The sequence below is a fragment of the Ovis canadensis genome, chromosome 23, assembly GCF_042477335.2.
Source record: "Ovis canadensis isolate MfBH-ARS-UI-01 breed Bighorn chromosome 23, ARS-UI_OviCan_v2, whole genome shotgun sequence".
Classification (NCBI taxonomy): domain Eukaryota; kingdom Metazoa; phylum Chordata; class Mammalia; order Artiodactyla; family Bovidae; genus Ovis; species Ovis canadensis.
Genome location: NC_091267.1, coordinates 74,856,129 through 74,883,332, shown reverse-complemented (window position 1 = coordinate 74,883,332; position 27,204 = coordinate 74,856,129).

Below are 27,204 nucleotides of genomic sequence, written 5' to 3'. Positions count from 1 at the left end.
TTCCAGGCTCCTCTGTCCATGGAATTCTCCAGGCAAGAATACTGGAGTGGGTTGGATATTACTTACTCCACTTTTAATCCTTTATACTCAAAGCCCTTATACACTGATTCATAAGGACAAATTTAGAAGTCAAAAATAAGTGAGTGGAACCTCCCAGGAGACCCAGTGGGGAAGACGCCCCTCCCGGTGCAGGGCCCTGGGTTCCATCCCTGGTCAGGGAGCTGCCACTGAAGAGCCACGTGCTTCAGCGAGGATGGAGGGTTCTGAGTGTGGTAACGAAGACCCAGAGGAGCAAAAAAAAAATCTCCCTTTAAAATAAATGAGAAAACTGACAGAATTAGGATTTCATTTAGCATAACTGGAGCTAACTGCCTGGGCGTATAGCCCCGATTGCCAGGGGAGCCAGCTTTCCCTGACCTAAGTATACTCCTGAGGGCTGGAGGGCTTCTCAGGTGACGCCAGGGGCAAAGAACCCGCCTGCCGTTGCAGGAGACCTAGGGAGGAGCCTTTGACCCCTGGGCGGGGAAGATCCCCTGGAGGACGGCATGGCAGCCCACTGTAGGACTCGTGCCTGGGGAGTCCTTGAACAGAGAGCCTGGCGGGCTACAGTCCGTGGGACTGCAGAGTCTGACACAGCTGAGCAACTGAGCATGCTCACATTCACACACGGGTGACAGATCTTAAACACGAATGCAGACACCTTACTCTGGGAGCAGGATTTGTTTTCAAAGTGGTCATCGACTGACCCTGGGATTACTTCCATTAATTTTTTTAAAAAAATTTTAACTGGAGTGTAATTGCCATGTAACGTTGCGTCGGTTTCTGCTGTTTAACAGTGTGAATCAGCTGTAAGTGCACATATATCCCCCCCCCATGCCCCCTCGCGGCTATCACACAAGTGCACACACGCCCCCCCCTCCATGCCCCCTCGCGGCTATCACACAAGTGCACACACGCCCCCACCCCTCCATGCCCCCTCGCGGCTATCACACAAGTGCACACACGCCCCCACCCCTCCATGCCCCCTCGCGGCTATCACACAAGTGCACACACGCCCCCACCCCTCCATGCCCCCTGGCGGCCATCACACAAGTGCACACACGCCCCCCCCTCCATGCCCCCTCGCGGCTATCACACAAGTGCACACACGCCCCCCACCATGCCCCCTCGCAGCCATCACACAAGTGCACACACGCCCCCCCCCTCCATGCCCCCTCGCGTCTATCACACAAGTGCACACACGCCCCCCCCCTCCATGCCCCCTCGCGGCTATCACACAAGTGCACACACGCCCCCCCCCATGCCCCCTCGCGGCTATCACACAAGTGCACACACGCCCCCCCCCATGCCCCCTCGCGGCTATCACACAAGTGCACACACGCCCCCCCCCTCCATGCCCCCTCGCGGCTATCACACAAATGCACACACGCCCCCCCCCCCATGCCCCCTCGCGGCTATCACACAAGTGCACACACGCCCCCCCCCATGCCCCCTCGCGGCTATCACACAAGTGCACACACGCCCCCCCCCCATGCCCCCTCGCGGCTATCACACAAGTGCACACACGCCCCCCCCCATGCCCCCTCGCGGCTATCACACAAGTGCACACACGCCCCCCCTCCATGCCCCCTCGCGGCTATCACACAAGTGCACACACGCCCCCCCCCTCCATGCCCCCTCGCGGCTATCACACAAGTGCACACACGCCCCCCCCCTCCATGCCCCCTCGCGGCTATCACACAAGTGCACACACGCCCCCCTCCATGCCCCCTTGAGGCCATCACACAAGTGCACACACGCCCCCCCCCCATGCCCCCTCGCGGCTATCACACAAGTGCACACACGCCCCCCCCCTCCATGCCCCCTCGCGGCTATCACACAAGTGCACACACGCCCCCCCCCTCCATGCCCCCTTGAGGCCATCACACAAGTGCACACACGCCCCCCCCCATGCCCCCTCGCGGCTATCACACAAGTGCACACACGCCCCCCCCCTCCATGCCCCCTTGAGGCCATCACACAAGTGCACACACGCCCCCACCCCTCCATGCCCCCTCGCGGCTATCACACAAGTGCACACACGCCCCCCCCCATGCCCCCTCGCGGCTATCACACAAGTGCACACACGCCCCCACCCCTCCATGCCCCCTCGCGGCTATCACACAAGTGCACACACGCCCCCACCCCTCCATGCCCCCTCGCGGCTATCACACAAGTGCACACACGCCCCCACCCCTCTATGCCCCCTCGGCTATCACACAAGTGCACACACGCCCCCCCCCTCCATGCCCCCTCGCGGCTATCACACAAGTGCACACACGCCCCCACCCCTCCATGCCCCCTCGCGGCTATCACACAAGTGCACACACGCCCCCCCCCATGCCCCCTCGCGGCTATCACACAAGTGCACACACGCCCCCACCCCTCCATGCCCCCTCGCGGCTATCACACAAGTGCACACACGCCCCCCCCCCTCCATGCCCCCTTGAGGCCATCACACAAGTGCACACACGCCCCCACCCCTCCATGCCCCCTCGCGGCTATCACACAAGTGCACACATGCCCCCACCCCTCCATGCCCCCTCGCGGCTATCACACAAGTGCACACACGCCCCCCCCCATGCCCCCTCGCGGCTATCACACAAGTGCACACACCCCCCCCCCTCCATGCCCCCTTGAGGCCATCACACAAGTGCACACACGCCCCCACCCCTCCATGCCCCCTCGCGGCTATCACACAAGTGCACACACGCCCCCCCCCTCCATGCCCCCTCGCGGCTATCACACAAGTGCACACACGCCCCCCTCCATGCCCCCTTGAGGCCATCACACAAGTGCACACACGCCCCCACCCCTCCATGCCCCCTCGCGGCTATCACACAAGTGCACACACGCCCCCACCCCTCCATGCCCCCTCGCGGCTATCACACAAGTGCACACACGCCCCCCCCCCCATGCCCCCTCGCGGCTATCACACAAGTGCACACACGCCCCCCCCCATGCCCCCTCGCGGCTATCACACAAGTGCACACACGCCCCCCCCCCTCCATGCCCCCTCGCGGCTATCACATAAGTGCACACACGCCCCCCTCCATGCCCCCTTGTGGCTATCACACAAGTGCACACACGCCCCCCCCCATGCCCCCTCGCGGCTATCACACAAGTGCACACACGCCCCCACCCCTCCATGCCCCCTCGCGGCTATCACACAAGTGCACACACGCCCCCCCCATGCCCCCTCGCGGCTATCACACAAGTGCACACACGCCCCCCCCCCCCATGCCCCCTCGCGGCTATCACACAAGTGCACACACGCCCCCACCCCCCATGCCCCCTCGCGGCTATCACACAAGTGCACACACGCCCCCCCCCCCATGCCCCCTCGCGGCTATCACACAAGTGCACACACGCCCCCCCCCCCATGCCCCCTCGCGGCTATCACACAAGTGCACACACGCCCCCCCCCTCTATGCCCCCTTGAGGCTATCACACAAGTGCACACACGCCCCCCCCCCTCCATGCCCCCTCGCGGCTATCACACAAGTGCACACACGCCCCCCCCCCCATGCCCCCTCGCGGCCATCTCAGGGCACCGAGCTGAGCTCCGTTTGCTGCAGCAGCTTCCCACGAGTATCTGCTTTGCGCGTGGGAGTGTGTGCACGGCAATGCTACTCTCTCAGTCTGTCCTGCCCTCTCCTTCCCCCACTGTGACCACAAGTCTTTTCTCTGCGTTTGAGTCTCTACGCCTGCCCTACAGACAGGCTCATCAGTGCCATTTTTCTAGATTTCACGTAAATGCTTTAATAGACAATATTTGTTTTCCTCTGACTTACTTCACTTTGTATGACAGAAATTTTTTAAAGTTAGCAACACAATGAAAGTATGAAATTAATAAAGTATCTATCGTAGGGCACTTACGGGCCCCCATCACATCCTCAGACACTCAGAGGTCCACAGCCCAGTTTGAGATGCGAACAGTGATCCCAGCTGTTACCCTCAACCTGAACACATGCAAATCTTACTAGTTAGGGCAGGTGCAACAAGTGAAGGACAGGGAGGCCTGGTGTGCGGCAGGCGGTGGGGTCACAGAGTCAGACGCAACCAAGCGGCTGGACAACAGGAAGACGTGTAGGGAAGAGGGGTCATGGAAAGGCCTTTCCAGCTAATCCTCTGAGCAACCAGAGCGAAAGCATCTCCCAACTGCTCACCATGCCTGGCAGAATGCCCAAGGCTTGTGGGAAGACTCCATCGTTTGTTAAAGTGATTTGAATAAAAGACCCAAGTCATTAAGTCACCCAGGGTGAGCCTCTGATTATTGCTTTGTTTCTAAATACCCCAAGCATCCCAACGCATGGGCTAAGGTCTCTATCAAGCCCAGCGGAGCCCTCTGCACCTAGATTGTTGTGGCCCCTCTAAGTAGGAATCCTGAGTGTGCGTTATCCATGCCAAAGGCTTCCCTGGTGGCTCAGTGGGAGAGAACCCACCTGCCAATGCAGGAGAGGCGCATTTGATTCCTGGGTCAGGAAGATCCCCTGGAGCAAGGAATGGCAGCCCACTCCAATATTCTTGCCTGGGAAATCCCATGGAGAGAGGAGCCTGGAGGGCTACCGTCCATATGGTCACACAGAGTCGGATACGACTGAAGCAACTTAGCATGCACACAAATATTTAAATATAAAATACAAAGATAAAGAGACACTGGGTTGAGTGGAGCTCTGGGAAACTCATCTTGAAGTCTTGGCAGACCATCAGGCACCTGCAGGTTGTGTGTTTCTGTTGAGTGGTTTTGGAGGGAGCCGCTGGAGACTGGAGTCGCCATTACTGACCTTGGGATCCTGAATCTTTAGGTGTTTTGCACGTGGCTCTCTGCCTTGTCCTCACAGCAGCTTCCAGGACCAGGCTTTCCGTAGAGAAAGGCATTTTTCTCAGCCTCTTCTCCAAGCTTTTGATTACTACACATTTTCCTTAATAGAGGGTTTTCTCCTTAAGATGCCATCTAATTCCAACTGAGAGTTGTTTTTTTTTTAAGTGAAGTCATGTCTGCCCTATAATTTTTCAGCCTTATAAACATTTTATTTACTTTACCCTTGGGATTATAAGTGGACTTTGCCTATGACTTTTAGAATAGTGGGAGGTTAGGACCTTGGAGTTGGTGGGATCCACGCTCCCGTGTGGTGGAGGAGGAGGAGAGTCGGGCTGGGGTCCCCGAGATCCCCAGCCAGGCTGTGCAGCGTTGAGGCTCCAGTGTCTCCTGAGTCCGGTGCTCCTGCCGGTGCAACTCAGCTAGCATACTTTGAGCTTTCAGTCTCCTAACAACCGCAGGTCTTCCGGCCGCATCACCACATCCGTCACGTGCGCATGTGCAGACCTGTGTATCTGCGACAAGTGCTTCTCTCTGCCACGTGCTCTGAGGACGGAACACACGGGCTTTAGAGCTACATCAGCTGGACTTCTCTAGTGGTCCAACGGCTGAGACTGCGCCCCTGATGGCGGGGACCCAGGTTCAATCCCTGGTCAGAGAAGTAGACCCCACGTGCCCCATACAACTAAGACCCGGCATACCAAATAAATATTTTTAAAAGATAAATAGTTTAAAAACAGAGCTACATTGGCTTGGTTCACGTCTCATCCTTACAACTTCCTTGCTCTCTGGCTTGAGAAAGTCATTTAACTCCTCTGAGCCTCAGCTTTCTTGTTTTCCGAACGGCCGTGAAGGGATTAAGCGAGCCAGCACACGCAGTTTTTAGCACAGTGTCTGGCACAAAAGAAGCCCTCAATAAACAGCAGCTGTTCTTCTGTCGTTACCTTCTAAAATATAAATTCACTCATGCTCTGGGAATAAAATCGTTTGAATGAGAATTCCAAAGGCTTTTAGAGATGTAAGCCCCTTCCTGTAACTTGACTTCCTCCCGAGTGCTTCCGGAACAGCATGGGGTCATATACCCAGAGAGGCTCCTGAGAGCAGAGCCGCGGCTTCCCGGCCTGCAGGAGCCCAGCAGCAGCACGTTTTGGGGGTCAGCTCTGCTCTTAAGAAATAAGGGGTGGGCACCTCATTTGAAAAAAGACAGAAGATTCTGTTGGATCCAAGAAGCTAACCTTACTCATTTGGGCTTTAGGGCTTTTCTGTTATGCTCTTGAGTTTTTTCATGCTTGACTAAGTTTTGTTTTTTTTTCTTTTTCTTTACTTCTAAGTGACAGAATACCACTTCCAAGTTACAGAACTTTCAAATAGTTCTGAACTGAAACCTCTGAACCCAAAGGGGCAGAACTGGCTGAAGAGGAAGGCGCACCAGGCTCCGCAGCGCCTGAAGGCTGGAGATGAATCCCTGCGGCCACCCCCCTCCTGGCGGCCTCCCCGGCCCGCTGCCCCACTCTAGTGCTCACACCTGGAAGAACCACTTTGAACTCTCCTAGCTGTTGCTTCTGGCAACCACCTTCCCATTATTATATAACATGCTTATATGGTTTGCTGTTGATTTCTCCATCGTTGATGGTATCAATTCTCTGTTATGATGGATCACTATTTTAAATTAAAGCATATTATTATGACTATGTGAATCTGACTTATTTTGCTCCAGACACTCCATCAGCTCTGCCATCTTGTCTGGCTTTTATCTGACCCTAGTGACCTGTTGTTGTTGCTTAGTTGCTCAGTAGCCTCTTTGGGGCTCCAGGGACTGTAGCCTGCCAGGCTCCTCTCGCCGTGGGATTTTCCAGGCAAGAATACAGGAGTGGGCTGTCAGGCCCTTCTCTGGGGGATCTTCCCAACCCAGGGGTCGAACCCGGGTCTCCTGCACTGGCAGAGGGTTCTTTACCACTGAGCCACCTGGAAAGCCCCAGACGAGTGGCCCAGCGCCTCTGGTACTCTAAGGAGCCCCTTTCCTTCAGGGTCTCCTCCCTGAGCCGTCTGCCTCCTGCTCCGGGTGAGTCTGCTGCTCTTCTTTTTTCCGGAGACTTCTCTTCACCCTCTTCCTGGGTTACATCCACTTTCCAGTATCTTAGTTCATTCTCTTGGTTTACCCCTTCATCTGTACAGAGCATAGATGTCACTCACTTGCTATGCCAAAGTGAATGAAAGGTGGAGATCCTGAGTCCTAGGATGTCTGGAAATCTCTTTTGCCTCACATTTGAGCCAGTTTATCAGAAGGCCAACTTCTAGATTGAATGCATTTTTCTGAGGGTTTAAAACACATTACTCCCCTTTTTTCTGCATATAATGTTGAATAGGGCCTCCCTGGTAGCTCAAATAGTAAAAATTCTGCCTGCGATGCAGGAGACAGGGGTTTGATCCCTGGGTGAGGAAGATTCCCTGGAGAACGGAATGGCACCCTACTCCAGTATTCTTGCCTGGAGAATCCCATGGACAGAGGGCCCTGGCAGGCTACCGTCCATGGGGTCGCACAGTGGGACAGGACGGAGCGACTGACATTCAGGTGAAATGCTGGACTCCATGCTTGTGTTTTCCTGGAAAACTTTTAGGAACATCCCTTTACCTCTGCTCTTCACAGCAGCTAACTGGGTGTGGATCATTTCTGTGACGTTTATTCGGAGTTTCCTGGCAGCTGTGAGAGGCAGATCCAAATCTGAGCTGCATGCTGCCTTACTGTAAGGTGGGCAGCGGCAAGGAAGAGAAACGCAGTGGTGTTTGGAAGCCCTGGGCTTAAATGGCGCAGTTGACCCAGCCCCTGGGCTGTGGGCCATCCCCTAACTTGTCTAGGCCTCAAGGTGCCCACCTGTGGAAAGGTGGGCCCATGAATAGTGGAGAATCTCACAAGGGAATGCTTTTGCAAGGCTGTGTTCCGGGGCCTCAATTCTTAAGCCAGATACGGAAACGGTCCCTGATGTTATTAGATTAGATTTCCTTGGGAAACACTATCGAGCGGGCTGAAGCCCGTGCTAGGCTTTTGAAAACACAGTTTTTGCAGTTGTTTTTTAAAATATTCGTTTATTTATGACTGCATTGGGTCTCCGTGGCAACACTCCAGAGTCTCCAGGCTTCGAGGCCCCCAGGCGTGTGAGATCTTGGTTCCCCTACCAGGGGCTGAACCCGCGTCTCCTACATTGAAAAGCAGATTTTAACCACTACACCACTGGGGAGGCCTTTGAAAGCACAGCTTTGAGAAATGAGTTGTCTTGTTTCCCAGTTTTCCACTTGCCCTTGTCTGCCCAGGCCTTCCTCATAAGCGCCTCTGCTGGGCTTCCGTGGTCAAGGAGGAGGCTGCCCTGGAAGGCTCTCAGTGGCCTCGGGCTCTGGGGTCAAGGCCCTGGGTCTTTCGCTCACATTATCTAGGACCTGCTGTTCTAGAATTAAAACACAGGGTAGGTGGGTTACCCTGGGTGCTTGTGTTTTGAAATTTGTAAATGGCCTACTTGGTTCCAAGTCAATTTTCGTGTTGAGGTGAAGCTAATTAGAACCGAGCTGAAGATGGCATGAACCCCTGGACACTCATCCCTGCAGGCCTGTTGCTTGTGCCAGTCCGATGATAGGTCTGGCCTCTAACGGGTATTTCCTCCTGCTCATTCAGGGCTGGACAAAGGCTGGACTCGGGACACCGAGGAGAGTGCCCCAGCAGCAGGACGAGGCACCCCGAGGGGAGCCGTCACACCAACGGCCACGCCACGCTGTATCTAAAAGCTCGCACGTGTTCTGGGTGCCCAGAGGACCGTAGTATATTCTTCTGTCCCGTTCCAGGCATTTGGGGCCAGATGACTAATATTTGCTAAGGTTGTACTGGTGCGGGTAGTTGCTCAGTCATGTCCGACTCTTTGTGGCCCCATGGACAGTAGCCCAAGAGGCTCCTCTGTCCATGGAATTCTCCAGGGAAGAATATTGGAGTGGGTAACCACTCCCTTCTCCAGGGGATCTTCCCGAGCCAGGGATGGGATCCAGGTCTCCTGCATTAAAGGAAGATTCTTTACCATCTGAGCCACCAGGAAAGCCCAGATTGTACATGTATGTGCATAAATATCTTTTTCCCTCCAGCCTTGAACTTGAATATTAAAGATGACAACCTTATTATTGTTAGAAAGTGTAAGTAAAAGAAAATTCTCATTTTGTGCACCCAAGCAAAATGACTTCATCAGTTTCTCCTTGACTTGCACAAAGGGAATTTGAAGTCAGAGTTCATGCTTTAGAAGGCATTATGTAAGATACTTTTTTTTTTAATCCCACACTGCACATCAAACTGACTTTTTATTCAACCGTGAATGATATGGGGATAATTAAGATAAGCTTCTAAAATACCGTACGAAGACAAACAGAAATTTCACTTACATAGTTAAAAGAGACATTTTCATAGTGTTTATTGCCAATGATTGCATTATATAATTGTCATTATAATTATTGGCAGGCATTATGACTGTACAGCACTTTCAATTCACTCATTTTCCATCATATAGAGAAAATTGGTTCATCTAAACAGAGCAAAACAAAGGAAAGAAAGAAAGGGCTTGCCGTGGGTGTCCTCTGAGGGAATGATGTCCTTTCAGCGGCAACTTGCAGTAAAATCAGCCGACTCTCAGCTTGCCTTATGCTTTTTTTCAGTTTCTATCAAGGTTATTTCAGGTTGCATCTCTGATGAAGCTTAGTTTTACTATATCCGGGTGGAATGGAAAGGATTTGGGAGTGTGGGAGCAACTGGGAAAAAAGGCAACACACAGGACAGAATCTGCTTAAAAGACAGTAATGCTGGTGGATAGGGCGATGATGCCTGGGGCCTTGCTACTCAAATATGGGCCCAAACACCTACATCCCTCAGGGGGTCTTGTTAGGAAAGCAGATTCTCTGGCCAACAGGCACGTGAAAAGACGCTCAATACTGCTAGTCATCAGAGAAACGCAAATGGAAACCACAGTGAGAATGGCCATCATCAGAAAGACCGCAGACAACAAGCGCTGGTGGGAGGGTGTGGAGACGAGAGAGCCCCGGGCACTGCTGGTGGGGGCGCAGGCTGGTACAGCCGCTGTGGGAATCAGTGTGGACGCTCCTCAGAAAGCTGAAAGAAGCACTGCCACACGGCCCAGCTCCCACTCCTGCGTGTAAAGTGAAAGCGTGAGTTGCTCAGTTACGTCCCACTCCATGTCCCCCGAGGATCGTAGCCGCCGGTGTATATTTCTGGAAAAACCAGCAACAGTAATTCAACAGCCCAGTATCCACAGCAGCATCAGTTACAGCAGCCAAGACATCGAGGCAAAATCTAAGTGCTCATCAGCAGACGGGCGGGTAAAGCGTGGTGCGCATACACAACAGCCCAGAAAAAGAAGCTCTGCAGCAACATGGATGGGCTTGCAGGGCCCCAGTGAGATAAGCCAGAGAAAGGCAAATACCGCATGACGTCACGCATGTGGAGTCTGAAAATACAACAGGCTGGTGAATATAACAACGAAGACTCGCGAGAAGAGACTAGCGGTCGCCAGTGAGGAGAGAGAAAGGAGGAGGGGCCGGACGGGAGAAGGGGACTGAGCGGAAACCGCCGGTTCGGTTCAGTCCAGTCACTCAGTCAGTCGTACCCAACTCTGCGACCCCATGGACTGCGGCACACCAGCCTTCCCTGTCCATCACCAGCTCCCGGAGCTTGGACATGAGCTCAAACTCATGTCCATTGAGTCGGTGATGCCATCCAACCATCTCATCCTCTGTCGCCCCCTTCTCCTCCTGCCCTCAATCTTTCCTAGCATCAGGGTCTTTTCCAGTGAGTCCGTTTTTTGTATCAGGTGGCCAAAGTATTGGCGCTTCAGCATCAGTCCTTCCAGTGAACACCCAGGACTGATTTCCTTTAGGATGGACTGGTTGGATCTCCTTGCAGTCCAAGGGACTCTCGAGAGTCTTCTCCAGCACCACAGTTCAAAAGCATCAGTTCTTCTGTGCTCAGCTTTCTTTATGGTCCAGCTCTCACATCCATACGTGACCACTGGAAAAACCATAGCTTTGACTATACAGACTTTTGTAGGCAAAATAATGTCTCTGCTTTTTAATATGCTGTCTAGGTTGGTCATAGTATAAAGCAAATAAGCTGCAAGGATATACTGTACAGCACACGGAAAATAGCCGATATTTTATAACTATAAATGGAATATAACCTTTAAAAACCGTAAATCACTATGTTGTGCACTTGAAAGTTACAATTCTGTGCATCAACTACACATCCAAAAAAATAAAGTTTGAGGGCTTTCCTGGTGTCAGGACCTCCCAGGTGGCGCTAGTGGTGAAGAACCTGCCTGCCGATGCAGGAGACGTAAGACACAGGTTCAATCCCCGGGTGGGGCAGATCCCCTGGAGAAGGAAGCGGCACCCCACTCCAGTACTCTTGTCTGGAGACTCCCATGGACAGAGGAGCCTGGCGGGCTACAGTCCACGGGGTCACAAAGAGTTGGACAGGACTGAAGCGACTTAGGACACACGCACACACTGGTGTCTCAGTGGTAACGAATCCGCTGCCAGGGTAGGAGACACAGTTTCAACCCCTGGTCTGGGAAGATCCCACATGCCGTGGAGCAACTAAGGCCTTACGCCACGACTGTGGGGCCTGCGCTCTAGAGCCTGGGAGCCTCAAGTGCAGAGCTCACGTCTGCAGCTACTGACGCCCGTGTAACAAGAGACGCCACCACAATGAGAAGCCCACGAACCACAATTCAACGCAACTCAAGAAAAGCCCGCACAGCGATGAAGATCCTAGAACAGGCAAGGATAAATAAATAAGATCATTTTTAAAAGTGTGAGCAGCACTGGTTTAGATCAGAAGTCAACAAACAATAGCCATGGGCCAAACCCAGCCCATTCCCTGTTTTTGTATGGCCCATCGTTAGGGAGGCTTTTTACCGTTTTGAGTAGCTGAATATTTATTCAAAAAAGATTATTATTTTATGACATGTGAAAATTATATGAAATTCACATTTCAACATCCATTAATAAAGTTTACTTGAAATTTTTTTTAAAAAAGAATCTGCCATAAAGCCAGGGCAATAGTTAAATACACCATAAAATGAAAAAAACACAATTCTTATGTAAAAGTGATAGACTACATATTCAAATATAATTTTGTTATTAAAAAATCTTAGGAATAGACTCACAGACATAGGAAACAAACATGGTTAACAAAAGGGAAAGGGTGGGAATAAATGAGGAGTTTGGGACTAATGGACACACACACCACTGCACAGAAAATAGATAAACACACAAGGGCCTACTGTTGAGCACGGCGCGGGGGACTGCGTTCAATGCTTTGTAATGACCTATGATGAGAAAGAGTCTGAAAGGAATGCATGTGTGCAGCTGAATCGCCTCGCTGGACACGAGAAACTGGCACCTCACTGCAAATCAACTGTACGTGAATAAAAATAAATAGGTAAACAAAGCAAAACGCAGGAATAGGAAAAAGAGAAATGCAGATTCTTGGGTGCCACCCAGACCTAATGAGTCAGAATCTGTGTTTTCACAAAACAGTCATTAGCTAATAAGCAGCACTGCATTTTGGCTTCTGTTTGAGACCAGCTACCTCAAACGTTTTATCAGAGAAGGAACGGCTTTATCTAAGCCACTGGCGGGCAACAAGATCCCTCGCTGCTGCTTAGAAAGCCTCCCGTGAGCCGGCTAGCCTCTGCCTCACTTGTGTTTACAGCGCTCCTGTCCACTCGTGTTCGTTTCCTTTCCTTCTGGATAAACATCGCTGGATTCTTATTCTGTTTCCCCAAACCCCAAAACAGCTTTGTCGGTCCTCTCATATATATGTTCTATTTCATTAATTTCTTTTTAAATTTTTAATTAATCTTTTATTGGAGTAATCGTTGCTTTACAATGCTGTGTTAGCTTCTGCTGGGCAGCAAAGTGAATCGGCTATACGCCTATATATACACATATCCCCTCTACCTTGGATTTCCTTCCCATTTATGAAAAGCATGGAGTAGAATTCCCTGTGCTAAACCAGGAGCCCCTGGTGGCTCAGACGGTAAGGAGTCTGCCTGCAGTGCGGGAGACCCAGGTTTGATCCCTGTGTCTGGAAGACCCAGGAAGATCCTGTGTTGGGAATTTCCCCTGGAGAAGGCAATGGCAACCCACTCCAGTATTCTTGCCTGGAGAATCCCAGGGACGGAAGAGCCTGGTGGGCTGCAGCCCGTGGGTTGGGAAAGAATCGGACACGACTGAATGGCTCACTCTCACTTTCCTTCCGGGTTTCCTGTGCTAGACTGCCTTTGGCTATCTACTTTACACACGGTCAATCCCAATTCCCTAATCCACCCCACATTTGTTCCTACATCTGTGTCTCTAGTTCTGCTTTGCAAACAAGTTCATCTATACCATTTTGCTAGATTCCACATCTACACATTAATAGATGATATTTGTTTTCCTATTTCATTCATTACTGTCTTATCTCTATTATCTTTCCACTGTCTTTGGGTTTATGCTGCTATTTTTTCCCTCTAAATCTTTTTTGTTTGTTTTTTTCTTTAATTTTATTTATTTATTTTTAATTGGAGGATAAATGCTTTATGATATTGTTTGGTTTCTGTTGTGCGAGAACGTGAATCAGCCATAAGCAGACATATATCCCCTTCCTCTAAGTCTTAAGTTGGCTCTTTTTCTTACTAAGTTTTAGATTTTATTTCCTAACAAAAATATCTAAAGTTAAAAGTTGTTCTCTAAGTGCCACTTTAGCTGCATCTGGTACATTTTGGTACGTAATTTTTAGCTACTGTTTAGTTCCAAATGTTTTCATTCTATTGTGATTTTTAAATTTGTATTTATTTTTCTTTTTGGCTGTGCGGGATCTTCCCTGCCGTGCAGGCTTCGCTCTAGCTGCAGCGAGCAGGGGCCACGCCTAGTGGAGACGGCGGGCTCCGCGCTGCGGCGGCCTCTCTTACGGGGAGCATGCGTTCTGCAAGCGCAGGTGCTTTCTTTATGGAAACTCACATCCAGGATGGAGATGATATTTGCAACAGGACTAGTTCTATCAGAGTCAGTTGCCCTTAGAAGCTTTGAAATGCCTTGGAAAACCACGCACGAGGATTTCTGAAGAAGCACCGCTAGTGTGATGAGACGTCTGAAATAATTCTCAGTGTCAAACAATAAGGGGATGTGTTAAAGTGGAAGGGGGTGTGGGTTGCTTTCAACTCTTAGCAAGCTCAAGACCACTTTTCTAAAGCGATAAATATTTTGCAGTCCCCTTTTGTTATCCTGAAATGAAATTCACAGGCAATAGGCAAGTGCATTTTTTTTAAAAAAGAGATAGAATGGCCTGACTATAACATTAAACAAGTCAAATAGGATAAAAATCCTAAGCATTTTTAATCCATTCATGTCCAATGGGGAAAACAAAACACTCTAGGTCTTTCAAACAGAAGTTAATCCAGGCAACTGGTTATAAAGGTTTGCGAAGGGCTGAAGAGCAGAGAGGAAGCCAGGCTGGTCCAGGATTGGGAGCCACACGGAGTCACCACCCCCCAGAACTGGAGAAGCAGGAGGGAAGAGAGCGACGCAGGGCCTCCCGTGGCCAGGCCGCTGCGGCCGCCACCACGCACAGCACGCAGCCGGGAGCCTGGGGAAAACACCGGCTCCCCGGTGAGGAGCCACATGGAGTCACCACCCCCTGGAACTGGAGAAGCAGGAGGGAAGAGAGAGATGGGGCCTCCGTGGCTGGTGCCGCGGCCGCCACCACGCACAGCACGCAGCCGGGAGCCTGGGGAAACACCGGCTCCCCGCGCTCCTCTTCCAGCCTCCCCAGTGTTTCCCGCTGGCAGACGCTCAATGCAGCCAGATGGGGAGGAATCTGGAAGATATAACTTGCAGGTTTCCGACCCCAGAGATGGAGAGCAGGGCTTGGAAGGGGCTACAGAGCTGACAGATAACAGTTGCAACTTGCAAATTTTTAGGCACAGCTACGTTTGAAGATATAATGAAGAAACCAGATGCTCGAATCTGCTTTTAAATAAGTTGGGCTTAATAGAAGCGAGATAAGGCACCACTATGTTTGCAGATACTTTCTGCATCTGACGTTGCAAGTAAGAGGCTGATAAGTGTATTTCCCTGTAATGTGTATACATGCTGAGCTGCTTCAGTCGTGTCCAGCTCTTTTCGACCCCATGGACTCCAGCCCGCCAGGCTCCTCTGTCCATGGGGTTCTCTAGCAGGAATACTGGAGTGGGATGTCATGCCCTCATGCCCTCCTCCAGAGGGTCTTCCTGACCCGGGGATGGACCCACGCCTCTTACGTCTCCTGCACTGGGAGGCGGGTTCTTCACCACCAGCACCACCTCGGCTTTCCTGTGTGCACACTAACCGCAGAGGCAGTGACCACAGGCAGACAGACCCAGGCGGCTGGAATACGGGCTCAGATGCTGGGAGTGGCTTTCCTACCTCTGATGAGGTTTTCCAAACGGTTGAGTTGAAAACTCATAGTAAAAAGTATAAACAAAACAAAACTCATTAGTCGCATTGCTATAAAATTCAGTGTAGACTAAAACCAGGCCAAAAAGCTCTGTGGTTATACGTAAAAAGGAGCTGGGTCTTGGGCTGAAATCATTTTAAGAGTTTTTTCCCACTGTTGTAAATATCCACCAGGACATTCAAAATTTGAGCCGGACTAAGCTTTGCAGAACACCTAGTTTCTGGTCTCCTGCCTTCTCAGTGCCAGCTATACATCCCTCCCCAGCTCTCTGCAACCCCACCCTGACTGTGACAGCTGAGAATGCCTCCGCTGGCTCCCAGTCGTCTCCTAAGTGGCAGCACTGCTCCTCGTAAGACCACTGAGGCAGCTGTGAGCTTTTGACATGGAAACATCATGAGCTATTGAATGAAAAGGAGTTTCTAGAACAGTATTACAGGATGACAGAGGCTGAGATGGCTGGATGGCATTACCGACTCAATGGACATGAGTCTGAGCAAACTCCAGGAGATGGTGAAGGACAGGGAAGCCTGACATGCTGCAGTCCATGAGGTCACAAAGAGTCAGACATGACTGAGCAACTGAACCACAAATTACAGAATGACGGTCTGATTATTTTAGAAAGTATTTATACACACAGATGAGGAAAGATTCAGCATATAGAAACCAAAGCGTTTAACAACAGTTATCTCTGAGGTTGGAATTTGAGGAATAATTTTTTTCTTGTATCTTATTCAGTCACTCAGTCATGTCTGACTCTTTGCAACCCCATGGACTGCAGCACGCCAGGCCTCCCTGTCCATCACCAACTCCTGGAGCTTGCTCAAACTCCTGTCCATTGAGTTGGTGATGCCATCCAACCATCCCAGCCTCTGTCATCCCCTTCTCTTCCTGCCTTCAATCTTTCCCAACATCAAAGTCTTTTCCAGTGAGTTGGCTCTTTGCATCAGGCAGCCAAAGTATTGGAGTTTCAGCTTCAGCATCAGTCCTTCCAATGAATATTCACGATTTTTACAGTTTTCTTCTTGGGAAATTGTAAAATGCATTCAACACCAATAAAACAGAAAACCAACAGGTCAGGCCAGGCACACATATGAGTGAGGATCCTTCTTGGCTCAGAGGACCAGTCAGCCGTCAAATCTGTCAAAAGTGGCTGGCAGCTTGACACAGATACCTGTTCCAGGCGTTTGCTCAAACTCTGGTCCTCCCAGAAACGCTACGTCCCTCCTGCACATGGACTATTCTCTGCCACTCACTGAGCCTCCAGGATAGTGGGCAGGGCCTTTCCTTGGACAGGCGCCTCTGGTCAGGATTAGGCCATGCTATGTCTTGCTGTTGGCTTCATAGCACAGGGTTTTCCTTAAGAGTCAGAGCCCCCACTGAACTAAGCGTTCTGCGTTGTGCAGACAGTTCACCTCACGCCTGCGCCATGACTCTCAGGTATGAAGCCCCTAATGGAGCGACCCAGTCCCAGTCTCAGACAACCACTTCCCTCCAGGGCCCAAGCCACGGTGGCAGCACCAGCGCGATGCCGTGGGGCGGGCGGGTTGCAGGCTGGATGTTAGTGGCCAGCCTGTTACTGGGGGCCCCACCAGGAAACCAGGAGGATGGCAGGATGGGGACACCCACGGGGTGCTGTTGGCAGGCAGCCCGTTGGGACTCAACCACACACACGGTCTCCAAACCCAGCCCTCAGCCCCCAAGACGTCTGCCTTGCATGGGGCCTGGCGTGTGGATCACCGGGCAGGGCTCTACCTGACGCACACACATCCCCTAAGCCTGAACGCCTGGGCCAAGACCAGGGATGGTTTCCAGATGTGGGCCTCGCATCGGGGCCAGCCATCAGGAGGCTGCTTATTTGAACAAAGACTGTAACTACTCAAAGAGCCCCAAGGTCCAAAGAAGGCTGCCAAGACCTGGCGAGCAGATGAGTGCAGAGCGGACCTTAATTTATAGCTCCAGGAGAGGAAAAACCCGAGTTTTGTGGGCCACATAGACCCGTGCGAAGCCGGAGCGTCTGCTCTTACAGGGCAGGTGACGGCTCCATTCACGGCATTATAATCAAGGGCTGAGACTCCAGCAAGAGCGGAATTCTGGGCTGAGGACAGGCTTCTGTTTACGTCCCATCTCTTGACCCCATGCCCCTTTCCACACCATCCTGTAACCCGTATTCTCTGGCAGTATTTTTGAAACACAGCATTTTACAGCTTTTCAGCAAGGTGGCCCCTTTAGTGGACACGCTTTCTTCTGCTCATAACCACGTGGCTGGAGAATCTACCCCCTTGAGAGGAGAATCCAAAACGAAGAGATACCGTTAGCCATTGTCTCTGGAAGAGGTCAGGGATTTGGCTGCGACTCGGAGCTAAATCTTTCACTCCCAGGAGAAATTTGCTCCTCTGGCCGAGCTGTCACAGGCTGAACTGTGTTGCCTCCCAAATTCGTCTGTTGAAGTCTTAGCCCCCAGCACCTCAGGAGATTGTATTTGGAAAGGGGTAATTAAATTAAAATGAGGTGATGAGGGTGGGCCCTGATTCAATCCAACAAGTGTCCTCCTAAGAAGAGATAAGGATATAGACACCCAGAAGGAAGGCCCCCTGAAGACACGGGGAGGGGCTTCCCTGGCGGAGAAGACCCATGCAGGAGACATGGGTTCGATCCCTGGTCCGGGAAGCGCCCACGTGCCCCGGGGCAACGAAGCTGGTGCTGCACGGCTGCTCAGCCTGAGAGCCAGAGCGCGGGGGATGGAGCTAGCGAAGCCGGCGCCCGCACTCTGCAACGGGAGGAGCTCCCGCTCGCCTCGACGGAAGAAGACCTCAAGCAGCAGCAAAGACTCAGCACAGCCAGAAATGAATAAATGATTAAAAAGAAGACACAGGGAGAAGACAGCCGTCCTCAGGCCGAGGAGCAGGGCCCTGGAGGGAACCAGCACTGCTGCGCCTTCAGCCGGGCCTCCAGCCGCCAGGAAAGTGAGACAGTGCACTCCGGTTGTTGAAGTCACCTGGCCTGCGGCTCTCTGTTCTGGAAGACAGCAAACGACTAAGACGGCGAGGGGAGGGGGCACGCCTGGCGAGCGCTGGGGACTGTGAACTTGCTGACTCGAGCCAGCATGCAGCGCGGCGGGGGGCGCGGTGGGGAGCCCGGGGTGCAGGCCTGAGCCCGAGGACTCTGCCCTCTTCCCCGTGTGCGTCATCACCCTGGCACTGCCGTGGCGTTCCGGTCAGGGTTGCTCGCTAGCCCGGCTCTGTATGGGCCTTAAGGACAAGGTCCCCACTGAGGACAGAGGAGTGGGGGGCGCTTCCTTGGGCCCTGAGGACAGTGGTGCCCTGGGGCAAGTCCAGACCCAGGAAGGGGCAGGGGCGCGTGCCCACTGACCAGAGCAGCCTCCCTGGGGTCTCAAGAACAGCTCGTGGGTGGCTGAGGAGCCCTGGCGCCCTTCAGCACGCTGGTGCCTGCCTGTCCTATTCCCACGCGGGTCACACGCAGAATCTATACTTCACCATCTGTGACACCTTGGGGAAGTTACTGAAACTTTCTGGTCCTGTTTTGGGCGTACGAAGCAAGGATAAGTGTCCTTTCACAGAGTTAAGGACTTGGTGAGACGATGCATACAGAGTCGTGGCGCTTTCTCTTACTTCTGGAGTACCTTCTGTGTGCCGGGTACCATTCTATGATCTGAGGATATAATAGAAAACTAGAGTGAAAAACACCTCCATCCTCACAGAGCTTCTACTGCGGAGAAGGGGAGACTATGGCGGGAACAAATGTGGAAAGTGACTCGGAAGGAAGGGCTGGTGCCCAGGGCGCCCAGTCCAGGCGAGGCAAGGGAGGACCCGAGCGCAGCGCCTGTGGCCTCCGGCCGTGTGAGCGTCACACAGACGAGACTCTGGCAAGGCTGACGCTTCAGGGAGAACAGGCTGGAAAATCTGTGCTCGCTGGCCCAGGAAATGACTAGGAAGTGCCTGCCCAGGGTATGCATTTCCCGAGTGAGGGGGAAATGTCTCCTGGTTGAAAACAAAGCGAGTTTGGAAGTTCCTCAAAGTATTATACGCAGACTTGGTAGGAGACCCAGCAATTGCATTCTGAGGTGCCAACTCCAAAGAACTGAAAGCAGGGGCGCAGGCCCAGCGCTCATGGCGGTGCTGGTGAGAGGGGGAAGCAATCCAGCGGTTCATCAGGGTGAGTGGGTACCGAAAGGTGGAACATGAGCACACTGGATTATTAGTGAGCAAGTGTGCGATGGAGTATTCTTAAGCACAACAGAATCTTACTGAGCCTTCACAAGGAAGGAAATTCTGATACACACTAGATGTGGATGAACCTTGGGCGCATTACTATGCTATATGAAACAAGCCAGACATAAAAGGACAGCTCGTGTACAATTCCACGCACACGAGGGACGCAGAACAGTAAACTCACGGGCAGCAAGTACACAGTGGTTACCAGGGACTAGGGGAGGAGGAACGGGGAGTTGCCGCTGAATGGGAATGGAGTTGCTGCTTGGGCCGATGGGAAAGTTCTGTAAGTAGGTCGTGGTGACGGTGTCGAGTGCTGTGAACACCGAAAGCCACTGTACTGCACACTGGGGAAGGGAGCAACACGGCAAGTTTTATGTTAGGCAGTTTTCACCGTAACAAGAGCAAGAGAAATAAGTAAAGATGAAGCGATTCTCCCCAGATCTTAGAGCTAGGGGGCTTTCAGAGGCTGAACCTGGAGCCCTGGGATCCAGTTCCCCGGCCCAGCTTTCTCCAGAAATAGAAAGTGAAAGTGTTAGTCGCTCAGTTGTGTCCAACTCTTTTCAGCTCCATGGACTGTAGCCTGCCAGGCTCCTCTGTTCATGGCCGGCACTTACAGCCGCAGCAGGGGATCCAGAAGTGGTTCAGTTTCCTTCCTCTGCTCCTTCTTAACTGTCTTTCCTGTCCTCCCTCCCGAGCTCTTCTGAGGTGTGGAGCGGTCATTAGGTATTAGGGCCCTGGACAGAGGAGCCTGATAGGCTACAGCCAATGGGATCGCAAAAGAGTCGTACACGACTAAGCAACTTCACTTTCACTTTCAGTCATTAAATGAGGGCTTCCCAGGAAGGTTCAGTGGTAAAGAATGTGCCTGCCAACGCAGGATCTCCTGGAGGAGGGCATGGCAACCCACTGCAGTGTTCTTGCCTGGAGAATCCCATGGACAGAGGAGCCTGGTGGGCTAAAATCCACAGGATTGCAGAAGAGTTGGACACAACTGAGCTCTGTTTAGGCAGCAGCAGCCACTGACTGAGACCACCCTGTACTGACTAGGAGCCTGCGCCCTGAAGTCAGGCTGCCTGAGTTCAGATTCCAGCTCGGCCACATCCAGGGCGGGCAGTTTGGGGCAAGTCTCTTAAACTCTCTGTTCTTCGGTGTCCCCACCCATAAGGACTCCAAGCCTGACGTTGTTAGGGCTGAGCGCATGTTTCCACTGCTAACGCCACAGGGCTAAAAGAGCTGCCTCAGAGGGAGGCACTCTGGCCAGCGCAGAAGCTTGTTGGATTCTTAAACCCCTTCTGCACGATTCTTACAGCCCCAGGACTCTTCTAGAATGCTGCATCCGAGGCAAGAGGAACAGCCAAGATGCACACCCTTACTTACTCAGGGATGTCCAATGACCTCCCAGTTCCTGTCCCAGTTTCAGGACACAGTCCATAAACTACAGGCTGCGATGAGAGTGAAAGTGTCAGTCGCCCAGTCATGTCCAAGCCTTCGCAACCCCACAGACTGTAGCCCACCAGGCTCCTCTGTCCATGGGATTTTCCAGGTAAGAACACTGGAGTGAGTTGCCATTCCCTTCTCCAGGGGATCTTCCCAACCCAGGGGTCGAACCCAGCTCTCCTGCACTGCAGGCAGATTCTTTACCGTCCGAGCCACCAGGGAAGCCCTAAGTTGTGATAGTTCAGTCGCTCAGTTGTGTCCGACTCTGTGCGACCCCATGGACCGCAGCACGCCAGGCCTCCCTGTCCATCACCAACTCCCGGAGTTCACTCTGACTCACGTCCATCGAGTCCGTGATGCCATCCAGCCATCTCATCCTCGGTCGTCCCCTTCTCCTCCTGCCCCCAACCCCTCCCAGCATCAGAGTCTTTTCCAATGAGTCAGCTCTTCGCATGAGGTGGCCAAAGTACTGGAGCTTCAGCTTCAGCATCATAAGTGCCATTTAAACATCAACACAACATTGAAAAGCAATTTTCCTCCATTTAAAATAGTAAAATTTTTAAGAAGTATAAATTAAACATCGATCTGCTGCAGATCTGCAGCCTCGTAAATGGTGGACTTTGGCAATAAAAGTGAAACCACTCTGTCGCTAACAAGACAAAACCGTGACGTGTCCACACACGCTGGGAAGCACCTCGCCTTCCGTTATCAGTGCTGCCCCCTCTGGGCAGTTGGAGAAGTGCAGCCAAGTCACACAGGCCTGACCGTATTGTGTTTCCCTGACATAAGCCCGCTCCCTCTGTTCTCGCTAAATGGATTTGTGAGATACTTACAGTGCTCCTGTTCCCATGAAATGAGGCTTAAAGAAAAGAAAAGAAAAAAGGCAGCCAGCCCCTGGGAACCCAAGGAGCTGTCAGGCCATCTGGGCCCTGGGGCCTGCCCAGGGCTCCTGGAGGCCTGGGCGTGCTCCCCCCTGGAGGCCTGGGAGTGCTCCCTCCTGGAGGACACTGCTGTCCCATCGCTGTCCCTGCTTCGCCAGCCTGCGACTTGATGTCTAGAGGCCCGGCGATGAGACCAGCATGTTCCACTCCACTTTTTAAGGGCTTCCTGGGAGGCTCAGTGGTAAAGAACCCGCCGGCAATGCTGGAGACACAGGGGACAGGTTCTGTCCCTGGGTCGGGAAGATCCCCTGGAGGAGGGCATGGCACCCCACTCCAGTGTTGTCACCTGGAGAATTCCATGGACAGAGGAGCCTGGTGGGCTACAGCTCATGGGATCACACAGAGCTGTACACCACTGAGCTCACACGCTGTTCAAACTTTTTCATGGAAAGGAAAAAAACACTGTAGGCTAATTTTTTTCTAAATGACAAATGTAAAAATAAAAAATCTTGCAGTTCATATGATAAAACAGGGATGCTGCTGCTAAGTCGCTTCAGTGATGTCCAACTCTGTGTGACCCCACAGACACAGCCCACCAGGCTCCCCCATCCCTGGGATTCTCTAGGCAAGAACACTGGAGTGGGGTGCCATTTCCTTCTCCAATGCATGAGAGTGAAAAGTGAAAGTGAAGTCGCTCAGTCGTGTCCGACTCCTAGCGACTCCGTGGACTGCAGCCCACCAGGCTCCTCCGCCCATGGGATTCTCCATGCAAGAGTACTGGAGTGGGCGCCATGATAAAAGTTCCTAATACAAAAAAAAAAAAAAAAAAGGAGCACCTAGAGATTAGATGAAAGAAAGAGGAAGAATCCAGGAGAGACTGTGGGCATCACGGACAGAAAGCACCCCTGAAACAGGTTTTCATCCACTGCGCTGGCAAAAATCCTAGTTTTTAATGCCGCGCTCTGTCAGCTGGTCTGTGGAGAGGCAGGCACTGTGGAATGTTGCTGGTGGGATGTGAACTGGCATTTCCCTTGTAGAGGGCATTGTGTCTCATCCATCAAAAATTAGGGTTAGGGTTAGGGTTAGGACTCTGTGCTTTCACTGCTGAGGGCCTGGGTTCAATCCCTGGTTGGGCAGCTGGGATCTCGCAAGCTGTGTGGTGCGGCCAAAAAAAAATTTACAAACTTTTTTGAGGATACAGCCTGTGGCCGCGGGCAGGCACAGAAGAGGACGTGTGCAGGAGGCTGCTCGCTGCAACCTTGCCTGGGATAGGAAGCTGCAACCAGGAGGGGCCTCTTCCCAGACCAAGCCTCCCTGGGATGGACCGCTCCACTGCTGAAACAAGAGGGGGCTTGTCCTCGGCACAGACGCGAAAGCGCTCTGCTGTGTCTCTTGAGAAAAACAAGTGAGCTTCAGGACTGTGCGTGCGACTTGCCACTTTGTGCAGCGAAAGGGGCGGAAGATGAGAGTTTGTATCTGCGTCCTCTCGGCTTTGCAAGGCACGTCTGAAGGGGGTTAGGGAAGAGCTACCGAAAGAGCTTGTCTGTTAGGTGGGGAGTCTGGATGGATGGAGCAAGGCTTGGAGACAGACTCCCCATCCTCCCCTTTCTGTACTGACGGCTGAAAGGAGAAAGGGCTTCCAATTCAGACCTCACTAAGTATATTCTTATAAGGGGGTAGGGCAGATTCGCCTATATCACAGCGGGAGAATGAGCAGTCCAACAATTCTGAAATTGTGCACACAAAACTTTCCCTGGAAGCATCTTGGCTGTATGTTGTTCACAGGGAAAAACTACAAGTTTTTGGAAGATGGACATGTGAACTAGCCAACAGCAGAGAATGGGCTGAATTAACTGTGGTTGAGTCACAAGGTAGAACAGTAAAAGCTAATTAAAACAACATGAAGTACAGCTGACCCTTGAACAACTTGGGGTGGTGGGTGCCATCCCACGTCCTGCAGTGGCAAATCTGCGGATAACTTCATGGTGACCCTCCTATTCATGGTTCTACATCCGAGGATTCAGCAGACGACGGATCCTGCAGTAATGTAGTACATATTTTTTGAAAAAAATCCATGAAGTTCAAATCTGTGCAGTTCAAGGGTCAACTGTAAATGTATTGACGTGTCTTTGAATGGAAAAGTTGGTCATTGAATGGAAAAGCAGATTATATATTCATATGATCTGATGTAATATTTGTAAAAATGTAGACACAGATATAGATAAATTCTTTGAGAATAATACACCATAGTGTCATCAGTGGTTACAGCTACATAATAGGGCATGATCAATTTAAATGTTTATTTTTTACTTATCTTTTTAAATGTTATGAATCAACACTGGAATTAAAGTTAATTTAAAATAATGTTCCCAATATATGTGTATATTTAAAAAGATAGTTTTAAATGCTGGGATCATTACTATATATCCTGTTATGGAATCTGCTTTTTCCGCTCAAGCATTCATTAAATGCGAATGCTGGGAAACTGGAGGCAGGGGGAGAAGGGGACGATAGAGGATGAGATGGATGGCATCACGGACTCAGGGGACATGAGCTTGCACAAACCCTGGGAGACGGTGAAGGACAGGGAAGCCTGGTGTGTGGCTGGAGTCAAAAACAGTCGGACACGACTCCGCCGCTGAACAAGAGAGCGCGTCTCGAGGGGACTGAGTGGTGGGGCTAAAGCTTCTATGTCCGTTTGCTTTACTTTTTTCTCATTTGGATCTTCTGAGTTTTCTGCTGTCAACATTTAGCAATTTATGCAATTAAGAAATAAATGATTTTTAAAAGAAATAGTTGGTGGCCTTCGAAACTCTTTGGGGCAGTCTGTGCACAATTTATGGAAAAGCAGCCAGGGCCACGATAACTCCACGCGGAGAAACAGCCACTGAGGCTAGGAGGTTGGCTGGGAGATTCCGGGCCATCAGAGTGAAGCTGGGTCTGGACCCTGGTTTCTAACACATGGCTCATTCTGCCTGCTGCGCGCCTTCCCAGAGTTCTAGAAGGCTCGGTCTCCGTTCCTGCTCCACTAGGGAAGCGCACAAAGCCGTCTGCCATGCCCAGGGAAAATGCGCCAGAGGAGGGGCTCCCCAACATGAGGGAGCATCCTTCCGGAGACACTCAGTTCAGGGCCCTGTGTTGAACTACAGTGACATTCTCAAGAATCCTCTTCCCACTTTTCCCTGAATGGGCTTACCACTGCATGTGGGCAGATTCACAGATATTTCTAGAGGAAGTGATTTCCATTAAAAGAAAAGAAAAGGTAATCCCCAGTTACAGATTTTTTTTTAAATGTTATTAAAGGGTAAACTAATATTTTTACCTCTGGATTTCAGTGCTTAGGTAGTTAGCTTAAGGCACTTGATCAGCCTTGGATGGTTGCCATTAATGAGTGGATAGATGGAAGGATGATTATTTGAGATGCATTACTTGAAAGAGGGAAGGAAGAAAAAGGAAGACAGGCAGGCGGGAAGGGTTGGGGGAGGCTGCTCGGCTTGGTTGGAGGGATGAACCGAAAACGGCTGGGATGGGAGAAAGATGGGAGGGATGTGATGGAGCATGGGTTGGTGGACGTGAGGATAGACGGATGGGTGGATGGAATAAACAGGTAAAGCTGAAACGGATACTGAAGTGTAACGAGACTCTCATTCAAGCACTGGGGCCTGGCGTAGTTCATAATTCTCTTCTGTGGCGCCGGTTTAGTTGTTCAGTCGTGTCCAGCTCTTACAGCCCCCTGGGCTGGAGCCCACCAGGTTCCTCCGTCCATGGGATTTCCCAGGCAAGAATACTGGGGTGGGTTGCCATTTCCTCCTCCAGGGGATCTTTCTGATCCAAGGATCGAACTCCCATCTTCTGCATTGCAGATGGGTTCTTTACCGCTGAACCACCAGGGAAGTACCACCTCTCTTCCAGGAAGGATGGAGATTTCACAGCTTCATATACGAGTCTCTCTAACAGCTGCCGAGGTGGACGCAGGGCTCTCCACTGGGACCCGTCCTCCTCACAGCCTTAAATCGGCAGAGAGAGTAAGGAGAGGCTGAAAGGAGGACGTGCAAGAGGGAGCATCTTCGTTTCAGGGGAGGTAGTGAACTGAAACCCCCTTGCGCATAATGAACGTCCAAGCTATTAGAGACTTTATGAAATACTGGGCGTTTAAGATGAACTTGTGGAGCACAGAGGGAACAGAAGAAGAGAGGGGGGTCGTGAAAGCCATTCAGCGGGATGGGACAGGCCACCCCGCTGCGGGGGCGGCCAAGGCTAAACAGCAGTGAGTAATGCCGCCTGCCCTGGTGTTCTTCCTATCACTCCCCAAAGCTTTCTTTTTCCATTTTATTTTAGGAGTGCCAAAAGGTGTGTTTCTAAGTTTATTCCTCTCCAGTTCTTTCTTTAGTACTCAAACCCGGGCGAATGCCAGGAATATAAAGGCCCGTCACAGTTTTGGAGTTTAAGTCAGCCAGGAGTTGAGGCATCCTGAATTTCCTGCTCCTTCGCATCACCTGCTGTTTGCGGTGCCAGCTGCACCTGCGCGGTCTTGCAAGTGCGCATCTGCCTGCTGACGGCTGCCAGGCCACTAGCAAAGCTGGCGGACAAGGCACACACTTGGGTGTTTTTGTTTTTTCTCAGATTCTCTCCTTGTAATGAGAGGCAAAGCCCCAGGCTTCCTGCAACCCCTCCCAGGGTTTGCAAGAGGATCAAGAGGCGGCAGGGTCCATTCAGACAAGGCCAGTGAGCAGCAGGAAGCTCCGAAGCACCTTTCTGGCCGCGAGAAAGGTGTCCTGGCTGGGTCTTTGTGAAAGAAGCACGCTCTCCTGCAGGCTTGGAATCAAGGTGTGATAGCAGATGCTGCCCGAGCCTGTCCACACCCTTTCCTTCCCCTTCAGCGATGACAGGCTGGAATCCCAATGGCCAGCACCTTGTCCTGTGGCCTGAAGACTTTCTCTTGACCTGGAGCACTCGCCTTGCAACTGGTGCAGCAGGCCACGGCACCCAGGAACGGAGGCCTCTGGAGCAGCCTCCCAACAGGGCGGGACAGGGGTGGTGTATGAGCACCCTGGCTCCCTTACCCCCAGACAGGGCGCTCTCAGAGGCACATTCTACACTGGCTCCCAGAGCTTTCCGAGCAGATCTGAGCCTCAGTCGCCCACTGAACGTGGTTTGGCATCACCTGCTCAGCTCTCTTCCCTTGCCTGTCCTGTGTCCCCACGCCCCTGCCAGCGTCTCCTGGGGTCATCTTCCAAATAAACTGCTCCATCTGGAGTCTGTCTTAGGGTCAGA